A 12,717-nucleotide genomic window follows, 5' to 3' on the forward strand; every position below is an offset into this window, starting at 1 on the left:
GGCTTTCCTAAAAAACTTATCCTTCGACAAATCAGCCACTTACTGAGTTACGAGATTGAACAGACCTTTCAAACAGCCTGAAGTATAAACACCCTTGGGCTCAGATAATCAGTTTCTGTTTGATTGTCAGCTGGTTTTGTACCATAAAATGTTTTCCTGATTATTCTCCAACATACAGACATCAGTATTTCAGGGTGGTTGTGGCTTCATATTTCTTAACTGGAATTGTCCCACAAGGCCTCCTGAACTTCTGAGAAGACAGCTTTATCCAGGCTCTGTAACAGAAACGTTCACAGCCCCTTCACAGCTCACAGAAACGTTACATGAAGTGCAGACTTTGATGAGAAAACACTTGAAACCGTTTGAAAATACTTCAAATTCTTGAACCACCACCAGCTTTTTATGCTTTAAAAAATTCAGCGCTTTCTGGATGAAACTGCCTCTGACGTCACCAGTTGCCAGCTCTCCTGGAAGCCCAGCTCCCCAGAAAGATTTGAGAGATGTTGGCGGGGGGGGTGGGGTGGGGATGTGTTTGTTTTTAAAAACAATACTGTTTGAGCTAACCTGATCTAAATAAGCTTTGGCTGATGATATATTGTTTTCTAGTGCTTGAGGTACGTGATGGTAGCCAACACGAGGTCCCTCAAAAACGTCAGCATGGTGCTAGCGGGAGGAAGAAAAAACTACCCCAAGAAACCCTGCTAAATGGCACAGCAGCATGGTGTTGAACTCCAGATGGTGCTGCTGCAGCACTGGAAGCTCCTGTTTTCTTCACAAGATGTTGCAAGATACTTCTAAGGCCTCTTCAGTAATGTAAACCACACAAGTGTTTCACAGTGCTACAGTAGTAGCTGGCCATAGGCGACCAATTAGTACGATCAGACAGCCAGGTCATACCAAGCACACTGGAATCTACGTGGAGGCACTGGGTGAATAATGGTGGATTATTTGGCATTTAAAGTGGGAGTTACAATGCAGTCTTTCTTGTGAGATCCAGCGGGGCTACTGCCCCAGGCTGCTGACGTGCAATTTGGGTAGCAGCTGCCAATACTGAGGTAGAACAGGACAGTTTAAATGAGTGTTCGCCCAGAAGTAACTAGGAGACAGAGCCTACAGCTACATTTATCTAAACAATTTATTTTCTGAGAAACAATGTTTTTAATTATAATAATTAACAATACAATGGATTCACGTCCAGGAAACTCCTGTATATGCCTACTGTAAACTACCCAGACATACCAGCTGAGTCTTTGCACTTTTGCAGTCAGCTTATTACAACTTTTACCTTGCCTAGCTGTATTGCAGCAGTAAAGGGGATTAACAAAGGCTAATACTGATCCTATTAACTTCTCACTCAAAAGTGTATTGGAACGTCATCTTTTTTTTTTTTTTTTTGTATTTGTGAAAACTCTTTGAACATAATTCTACATATAAAAATAGAAAGATGTGTTACATGACCTGTGCCTAGCTAAAACACTATTTAAGTACTCCATTCATCCAACATGCCTTAAGTGCATGTTTATGACAACCTTAGGCCAGTATGCAAGTTATCACATGCAGAATGTGCATGTGCGGGGGGAACAAGACGACAGAATAGGGTGTTGGAAACACGCTCGGTTTATGGATGAACACAGCTCACTCTTCAGGTGGTAGATCCGGTGTTCCATCCATCTCTCAGCATTGCTTCTGGTTCAGCACAGATATGACACAGCAGACTCTCTCTGGCAGAAGGAGTCCTGGACTAGAAATAGAACAGTCCAACCCCACTCACTCTTTTAATAGGAATCATCAGCTCCTTCGATGGTGTCACAGCAACACATTCCAGCATTTGCCCCCAATCTGTTATTTCAGTGTTACGACTGAACTGTATGCTTTAAGTTCATCAAAACAATGTTGTTCTATTCCAAATGAAATCCAGCTTCAGGCTTAAGATTTTGCTTGCAGGTTCTACTGTCTCTCCCTGGAAATAATCCTCTGTTAATGTAATACACTTATTCAGATCTTGCGACTGAAACTTGAGAAGTCTGAGAGTTAAAAAGTGTGCATGTAAACAGATAGCTCATGAAAGTCTAATGGATTTAATCATTGCTAAAAATTTTCATCTATTGGCAGAGCTGTCAGATCCACGCTACAAAAACAATCTTGCAATTTAATAAGTTTCAGATGAAAGAGCTAGACTTCTTACAAAAATACCACAAGCTACACTTAAAACTTAGAACAGGATGAGATTAATTTGTATACATCACGTTCTTAACAAAAACCTTCAAATTCCCACAGCAGTATGTTACTGAAACACATTTAGATTTGCTTGTGCCAGGATTACTAGTCAATACTATGGCTCTCCCCAGGGGTACTTCTTCGGGGATTTTTTTTTTTTTATCAATGCATTGCATTTTAAAATAGTTCTCAGAAGGGGCAGGGATTATGCTCCAAACAACTCAAAGAACTGCATAGAAAAAAAATTTTAGTAAGACTATGATTTTTCATGTTGCCATGATTTTTCATGTGGCAATTACTTCCACTAGCATTTTTTACTCTGCTCCGTATCAGTGTTTTCTTTATGATTTTGTTTGAAGAGATCTTGCAATATAAGACTTTCACATGGTCATTGCACTACTACATCTCATTTTTTATAGTGACTGTTGATCCATTAAATTGATCCAAGAGGCTCTCTTCCTTGAAAGAAGTATGTACTTTACTATGTAGCTAATTATTGACTGGATTGGAAAATATATTTCAGAAGTTGAAACTCACTCAAATTATTACATCACAAATTGACTAAATATGTATCAGCTTTCATTAAATGAATAGCAATGAAGAATAAAGCTTTCCCAGTTATTTCTGAAATTGTGTAATATCGTTGCTCATTCCAGGGTCCATGGTGCAAATTTTTTTGTTTTGGTTTTGTTTGGTTGGGTTTTTTTTTTAATGTACACCTAAAATAGGTAACACGGATGATACCTTTCTATCCGTAACTGTGTTAGTCCCTGCAAAGAACAAATTACTTAATGAACAGACAGAACTGGAAAGGAAGACCCCCAACTCCCCACTCCCCCAGCACACACATGCTGGCAAAACATCAGGCAAAGGAGAAAGAAAAAACTGTGGTCTGCCTTCTTCTCCACCCCCTTATGCCCCATCTAGAGAAACTAAGTAGGTCCCCCCCTTGGACGTACTCAACCCTGCCAGGTGCTGTCTTGACACAGCAGCATAAGGTGTTTGGGGAATTCAAAAGCTGAAGAATTCAAGTTAGCTTTATTTAGTAGTTGGACATGTAATATAACCATTGTGTCATTTATATTTGTATTGTCAGAAATGCTTAGAGATGTTCTTCCCTCCCGCAGTGTTGCACTGATGGTTTAAAAATCAAAGAACCCAGTTTGGAAATCATCCAGGTCACAGTAAGCGTGTTAGCATAAGCAGCTCTCATGAAGTCAACTGGTAAAATATAAACATCTTTATAAAAAGAGTTTGAGCTCTTTCTCAGTGGCTTATGGAAGGCATTCTGGTCTCCCAAAACTTTGACTACCAACCCAAGTCAGGAAACAACAAGGGATTAAAACTCCTCTTAACCTACAAAATGGACAGTCTCTTTTGTTGGATTGTACTGGTAAACCATCCCCCTCAAAGTACCAGATAATCACCTCCAAAGCACACATTTTTGGATAGAAACAATTTATTATGCAGTGAAAAATACAATTGTTGTAGTTGTATGAGCTTCTGTGTCCAAAAAAACCCACTAATCCACAGAACAGTTTCAAAATTAAGTGTAAAGGTCCACAAACATTACAGATTTCACAGGAAATTTAAAAGCAAGAGCTTATACAACAATTGACAGAACATTAACTAAAACAGCTGTTCAAAAATTTGGAATAAACTATTTTATTAGCATTCTGAAAAAAAGCTGTACTCTAATATAAACTAATTTCTAGCTTTTTCTACTAGGATGATTGGCTCTATCCTCTATATGCTCTACTCATATAGTTGGTGCTATTAATTCACTAAGTGATTTATTTATTTTTCTTATCCCCTCAAAATGAGCACAGGTATTAAACTGTGCTATAGTGGAGAATAGACAGTTGCTATGAAGTCTATATATATCCTGGTTTAAGAACAGTGCTCTTGGGAAAGCTGCTTATTCTAGGAAAATTGTGCACTGGCCCTGGCTACAGACTTGGCTGAGCATCGTTTCAGACTGTTAAGAATGTCTGTTGCTGCCAGCAACTCATTTATACTAGGATCCTTACCACACTTAATGTCAGTGAAGCGGAAGCATCTGAAAAGGGCATGGACAGGTGCTCCCTCAACCTCTAATTTTACACTGAAGACAACACAAGTAACAATTTAAGACCAACTATTTTCATATTAGTCAATTTAATTTAATCTAGTTTAGCCATTACGTCTGATCAGTATTGATCCTCATTTGAGACACCTGCCCTAAACTCTTCTCTCTGGAGGTCCTCTGAAGAAACCTACCTAGATGCCCAAAGTTCAGATGGATATATGAATCCCACTTCACATCTGTGTGTATATAATTCTGGGTTGAAACCAGAAAATTAACACAATGAATTTTAAATAAAGTATTGCCAAGTCAGTCAGATAAAAGATAAAAGCAAACTTTCTCAATTTAAGTTGGAAAAAAACATAAAACCATTAAATGTTTAAGATCTGGCATTACGAAACTTCCATGTTTTTTCCACAACTTAGTATGGTTTTTAGACATCTGTCATCCTAAGAAATGGCCATTAGTCATAGTTCTGCAAGGTTTTCACGCAGGCACAGAATCCTGTTCAGGCTGTACTGATGAGAGAGAAGAAAGCCTTCATACAGGAACTCAAAACACCGGTTCTCTGCAATTTTCAACAGGGAGCTCCAACTACATGAGATCAGCAGCTGTCTAGATTTCAGGAGTTAGAAGGATTTAAGGACTTCCAAATAACTGCTTTGTATCAACTTTGGTTTGCAATTTGTACAGTGTTTCTTTGAATATAGTCCCTGTAAGAGCAGAATTCGCTCTCCATAGCCCCCTCAGGAGCATAGCTCCTTCTCCCTGATTTGGCCTGATGGGAGGTCTATCCTCATCAGCTCTTTCCTTAAGCAGAAAAACCTGTTTTGTTCTCCATTACCTCTGGATCATATTGCCTCCTTTTAGCCAGCAAGTGATTACTGTGCACTATAATTTTTCTTACTTGACACCTATCACAATCACATTTGCTTATCCTTTCACATTATCCTCTTTGGTCCCACAGTCTAATGTGATATCAGTGGTTCAGGTGCTACAGAAATCCCTATCCAATATATCCCTACTTCTACCCCACTCTTATCCTTCACACCCAAATTTCTCCCACATTTTCTCCCTTGACCCTTTCCTAATGGCTATCCTCTTTCCCATCTGAATAGGGGCAACTGCTACAGCTAGCAAAGACAAGCAGGTATCTCGGTTCTGCATTATTCCAGGGAAGCACAGAGCACAGATACTAATAACAGACAAAATATTTTTCTTTGAAGGCTCTGCTACCAATTTCAGACAGTCAGGCAGACAGGTAAGAATAGGATTCCAACCCAGCTGTCCTAGGCAAGTAGTGAAAAATTCAAGGAGGAAAACAGCTGACAAACTTATCACCGTTCCAACTGGGTTTCACACACCAGAAACACTGGGCATATAACTGTTTTCAAAGTCCACCCAGACAAAATTTCCAGACAACATACTGGAGGGCATTCAGACTGGTAGACCTAATCTCATTTAGGTGCACAGGTAAGATTCCTGAAGTTAAGGGAACTTGCTTGTATCAGAAAGCAGGAATTAACTTTCCATTTTTGTCCTGCCAATGTCAGTCAGTAAAATCTAAATTCAGTTTTACAGTGGACCCCAAACCAACTGGTATCTCTATACTGCAACATACTATTTGACTAGAATATCAAATAACAACCACAGCAGTTTTAACAAGTTAACTGAAAAAGATAGAAAATGGAACATTCATAATAAAAGGTCCACTAATTTACCAAGTGGCACTGAACAGTATCCACTGAACTGTTTAGACCAGAAAAGATGTAATTTGATTTTAATTAGATTGCATGACTCCAGAAATCCCAGAGATATCATCAATGCAGTAACTTTTCACTTACAATATGTAACCAGAATATGAAGCTAGCTTATTTGGCTCTTCCTTAGATTTCCTTAAAAGAGGGTGACTTGTTCAATAAGCAGAACTGTTATTACTCCACAGCATACAGTATTTGTTTCAGATTCTAACTTTCAGGCAAGGTTTATTTTCTTCTGCTTAAACTATTAAAATTTTAGTTTGAAGAAAAACAAGTATATTCTCTAAGTCGTTTCATATTCACTAGAGGCTAAAACATATGGATTGTCCTTGGCCTCCAGAGTATACTGCATTTGAAGTAGCATCCTGTTTAACTGTTCATCTTCTATAGAGACCTTGAACTCTCCATAACACATTCCACTTTCAGCTCTCTTCCTTTTCTCTCAGCTCATGAGAATCTGATTGAAAGCAGCTACCACTTCAGAGAATCATTATGCAATAGACACAATGATTATCGTATTATCTGTATCATTGTCTGGAATACATGAAATAAATTGCTTCTACAGGATATGGACAGTCTAGTAAAATTAATGTAAAACAGAGGAGGAGCACTTTCTATTCGGGTTGTGAAAAGAAATCAATCTTGAACTTTATTTGTATTATACACAAAACAAGTGTAAACTTTTATTTCAATTAGTCTTCTATCCAAGTATATAAACCAATTAATAGTAGGTGAAAAAACACCTAACATTTTCTCATTGTCAGCAATGACGGGAAGTTTTGAATGTTCCTATGTAAAAACTAATGCAAATTGCTTTGAAGCAATTATATTAATGTGACTGTAAAGTTTGGAAAGAGATTTAAGGCAACCATCTTGTCAAAGTAAAGGTTGAGCATGCGCATTCTAAACCATATAAAATTTTTAATAACAGCTGGATTCCTTTGTAGAATATTATTTAAGTAGGTTCATCAAAGTGTAAAATACAGAACCACTCTTAAAAGAGATATAAATAATCTAATCAAGGTGGCTTGGGTGTTTTGGATGGAAGTTTTATAACTGTACCCCAGCATATTTAGACATTGTGTTTTGCCTGGACATAAGCTCTATCCCCTTGAATAAAACTGTATTAAAAATAAAGCCATACTTAAATTCATACTGCCCTCTTTTCTACATCAAGTTTAATTCTGAAGATCTCCTAATGCTCTGAAACAAGTTAAGCCTAACATAAGCTATATAAGTAGCATTAACCTAATTTTACATATCCCTCCACCCTGATTTTAGGTACTGAAGTAAGAGCAGGTCATTTAAGCATCTCAGAAAAGTTATCTTAATATAGTCTTACACCCATTTTACAGTAAGAAAATTAAGCTTTGAGATCCACATTTACTTGTTCAAGTATATAAGGAAAATAACCTCTCAAGTGGGATTTCAGGAAAACCTTTAACAGTTTTCCCACACAGTGGCATGTCATCAACACTGAATACTCTTCACCCTATGGCTTCAGATGAGGTAGGTATTGAACCTGGCCCACCCATCTTGGAGGCTCCAACTACAGTTTTTATGGTACAAAAGCATGGCACAGACAACAGACACCTCCTACTACTAATGCATTTGAAGAAGTTCTGTCTTTAAATGAGTGACTGAGTCTAGGAAGGTATTCCTAGCTGTGATTACTAGCTGACACGTGCTTCCCCACAGACTGGAACTGCATGCTTACGCTTCTACAAGAATAATATTTGATATTGCATTCATTAAACATTGAACTTGCTACGCTAACCACAGGCTCTGAGTTTTTCAGAGGCTACTCTTCCACAAACTGCAAAGTTCAGAGCCACAATGCTTAAATTTCTTTATCAAGCTGTCATACAGGATTTAATAATTAAAAAAAAAAAAAAGAGTAAATGACAAGACCAGATTTAAAAAAAAAAACAACCAAAAACCAAACAACAAAAAACCCCCACAATGACCAAACAGAGCTAAGGCTCCAGCACCACTGATACCCTTCCCCTGGCTGGAATACAGAAGTCCAGTTGCTGAGCTGATCAGATGACTATAGCTTAGGCTTACAAATGCAACATAACTGCTGCCAAATGCTTGCATGATCGCAGATGTAGTTCCTATTTTTGTGCTTGTATCTTTCTTCAGTATGTCTTCTTTTCCTTCTTCTATTCAATGTACTTCCTTTATTCAATACTCTGCAAGCACTCTAATCTAGCTACAAAGGTTTTGTTCTGGACTATGGTATGTCTAATAATTGAGAGTAAATTAGCATCTTACAGACAGCAACAAGTATACAGGCGCATCTCCATTCTTTTGCCTTTCTGTGAGCTAAGTTGCCTACTATCTCCATTCTTATGATAACCATAATCACCATTCTTATCATTCAAACCATGGTAATTAAGTTGACCTATTTGCTGGGAAGCATCAGGTAAAATTACATGCAACTGTGGAGACGTTTAACCATGCCACATTAAAAAAAAAAACTTTAAACATTTACTTCTCTAAATGTTACTAAAACCAAGACCCGCACACATGTAAAAAGATCATTTTCTCCCTGTTTTTAATGTCAGAATTTTACAAGAATCCCAGTAGTATATTACGTCTAGTTCTCACAGGAGTTAATGACATAACTGGTAACAGAATGAGTTAATTATTAATCGCTCCTGTATTTTATACCATTTAAAGGTATCATTTGATCTCTGGTGAGAAATTAAGACTGAAGTAGTTTAGTTTATATTTGCTATCTACATATCAAATTTATTCTCTCCTAGACCTTGATAGCTTTGTACAACCTCTCAGCCCAGATAGGTTGTATAAGAGGTATATGCCCAAGATAGCATGTTTAAACTTGAGATCGGGCCTTTTTTGTTGATATTGTTTTGATAAATCTCAGCTGAAGGTTCTTTATGCACAACTAGAATACAGTGCCAAATTCAGCACTTGGTAGCATAGCATAAAATGTGATTTATTCCTCTGAGTGAGAATCCATTCAAATGCATCACAGTGAATATTTCTACATGCTCTTAAAACCAGAATGTACTACTTCATCCTTCATCCTCCGTCATTCTGACCTTGGTTTTACTCAAGTACCATGTATGAACATTTGTAAACCTCAGTAGTTTAGAAGCAAATAAACCACACCACCAGTGCAAGTATAAACATTCTTTGTTGAACTATGCAGTATAAGAATATACAGAAATAAAAGGACCTTAAACATTAAGATTAGTAATAAAATAATTGCTAAGTCTAAGTTGAATTTGTTACAAGAAATTATTTCTTTTATACATGAGTTGGCAAGGTGTTTTAGAAACATAACAGGATCTGATTATTGCGCATTTTTCTTGCCATAAGGTGCTAAATACAGCTGCTACCCATGTGTATTAGAACAGATATAAAACAATCTTTAATCAGGTTTAACATGTATTTTCTTTCAATTTTTGATAAAAAGTAGTGAGCTAGGACTTAAAAACCATAATACAACAATCTTTCACCAACAGACCAAACGTTTGAATGATATGCACAGACAAGAAGTTTTTTGTAGTATTTTCTAAGTAGACAATTCTTAATCAAAGAGAAGCTTTGTCTTATAACCAGGCTACTTTATTACTCCTCACCTTAAAAAACATTTATCTATTATCAGAAAGATCAGAATGACCTTTTGTCATAAGAGCTACATAAGTTTAGCCTTGCTTGCTTAAACTAAGGACATAAGAGTTTTGCTCTTGTATATGTTACAATTCCTACTATTATCAACAGCAGAGATTTTAGCATCATAGGTAAATGCTCAGCTTTGCTCAGTTTCAAAGTTTCAGCATGTAATTCAAAATTCCCACAGGACACAAGCAAGTGAGGTGAAGATTATAAAGAGCAGTAAGACTAAATCAGAGTTGTATTTAAGGCCCAGTACAGTACACAGCAGGTAAAAAAAGCAGTGCATCAATGGCGCATTGTCGGGGAGACATGCACTTCTGCAGCATTTGGAAGACAAAGCTTCTCTACAGCTCTACTGAGACCTACCTTAAGTGAAGGGTTACAAATCACTCCCACACATTTATATTTCCACTGTTAATAAGTTGGAAAAAAAATCCAGAATAAAGCTAAGAAATCTTGATCAATTGGGCTTTCCAACAAACAAGTTTGGAACAGCAGCACAGACAAGGAGACAAGCTGTAAATAGCACTTACGCTGGGGACCTCAGGGCATCAAAACACTACAGAGGGTATTGCAAATTTGTCTTGATATGCCTGTTCTCAGCATGAGTGCAAAAAGGCTGATCCCAAAAGAGACAAGGTGTAACATACACAGGGTGTTAATATTGACTTTAGAAGGCTGAACTGAAGAAAAAAAAGTTCTCTTTTACTCTCTCTGTAGTCAGTATCAGTATCCATGAAAAAAAGTACACTGCTACACGACACGTTGTACCAAACTTTCAAAAAAAAAAAAAAAAAGAGCTTCTAAGGAAGGTCATCGTTTACTTCTTGTTAATTTTGATTACTATCCCAAATCACCCATAAAATATTAACTGTAAAACACTCCCCACAAAAATAAGAGATCAGAGACTACTTCATGCTCCATCCTGAGAGTCTGTAGTCCCAGTTCTAACTCTTCTGTAGAGTGAATTACTATTTAAAACACAAATTATAAAGTTTTACCAGCAACTGTCTTCACCACCTTTCATGAGAAAATGAAGTGGTCCCAATTGACTGTTACAATCCAATAATCAGATTAAACCAAAATAATCCTAAACTGAATATGCAAATACCCAAAGAGGTATTAAAAATATTGTCTGAAAATACAGCGTACAAAATTCTATTTTTGCTGCCTACAGCTTATAATCAGATATGTATAAATGGACAAGTAATTAGAGAAGTCAGTTGGTAGCATATGCTCATCTCTGTTGACAAAGCCACAAATACCTTTTGTACATTAGCTACAGTCAACAGAACATATTTTAAAATAAGCATGCTGCATTTTCTCAGTGATTCAGTGTCTCAGGTATCTAAGCTTCAGAACTACATATGTATAATTTTACACAATAATGTAGGTATGCATTTACAGTAGGCACAAATCCAAACCAGTGAAGACCACAGACTTTGGATCAGGTTTCCACTTTGAAAGACCCATTATGTTTATTTAGCTAATATTTTTGAACTCTTACTTCACCTGTAAGAATGCCACTGTATTACAGATTTATATGCAATTAAATGACTTGGTTGTTTATAAAGTCATAGAGGAAAGCTGTGCTCTCAGTCACCTGAGAAGAGTAACTATAGCATTTACATTATATTGACTGTTTAATTAGAAACTTTCAGTTACTCATTTACTGAAGACACATTTTCACCTATTTTTTTTGTTCTGTTTTTTCATGGGTGGGACTTAAGGACAGAGAATCACATAGAGGAGCATAGTTACTATGACTTTACTGTGCAGAAGTAAATATATTGGCATTATTAAAATATGGAAATGGGCAAGTTTTGCAATAATTAGTGAAAGAACAGTAATTTGGTGTATACTTAAATAAAAACCAAGTATATTCTAATTTTTAAGAATAGACAGCTAGCAGAATCTGCGTATATAGTAACTTGGGAAACTCGATTTGATACTGCTGTTCACATTAATGTGAAAACAAAAATCCATGTAGTTATAAATGTATCTCAATTTTACTACACATTTTTGGCAGTAAGTAGAAAGTCATCATTAGAATATGCACATTTTCTTAACTCCAAGTTTAAAAGTGGATTAACTTTTTGATGCACAATCAACTTGCATTAATGAGTTTTTCCCATTATTAGGAAAATAAATAAATTCTGCAAATTTTTATTTGGTTTTGGATGGAATCCAAGAACAGAGAATACCAACAAGGGGGTTAGTCTTCAAATATTGAAAGACTGCTTCAAAAAAAGGATAAGAACAATCCTTTCTCCAAATCCATGACAGGGAAGATGGGAAGCAATCAGTTTCAGTTGAGCCAAGAATTATTTGGGGTAGACATCAGGAAAAATTTCCCAGTCTTTTCCCACTAGGAAAGACATCCTGTGTAAATTACAAAATCTCTCTCAGTGCAAGGTTTTGGGGTTTTTTTTGTTGGTTTTGGTTTTTTACAAAAAAAAAAAAAAAAAGAGGTTGATCAAGTCTGGCAGGAAGGACATAAGACTGTTGATTCTGCTTTAGGGCAAGAATATAGAATACACGATCTCTTAATGTCCCTAGCAGCTCTGCTTTCCTATGACTGAAAAATAGCCCCTGCAACCATTCATTCTGAGTGAAACACACCTGCAAAGACATTATACCTGTAGCCCCGCTTAACTTTATCTGACAGTGTAAAAATATTGCACTTCAGACATGCTGATTTTGTTCCCAAAATGAAATTAAGTCAAAGATGATTAATATTTTCCTCTGGAACACAAATTTCAGAATATGGTATGCCAAATGTGGGTAAGGTTATTTGCAGACATTGCAGTTTTGTTCCAAAGGCAAAAAGGTCTCAAGTGTACTGCAGAAAATCAAACCTTCAAGAAATGCAGAAATTATCACCAGTTCCACTGCATAACCAGCATCTGTTTTCATATAAAAAAATAGTGTTTGCATTAAACTTTATTGCACCATCAACATTTTTTTTAAAATATCCCCCATTCAAGTCAAATATTAAATTATTTTTGTCAAAGAAAATATAAG

Source organism: Pelecanus crispus, chromosome Z (assembly GCF_030463565.1).
Source record: "Pelecanus crispus isolate bPelCri1 chromosome Z, bPelCri1.pri, whole genome shotgun sequence".
Taxonomy (NCBI): domain Eukaryota; kingdom Metazoa; phylum Chordata; class Aves; order Pelecaniformes; family Pelecanidae; genus Pelecanus; species Pelecanus crispus.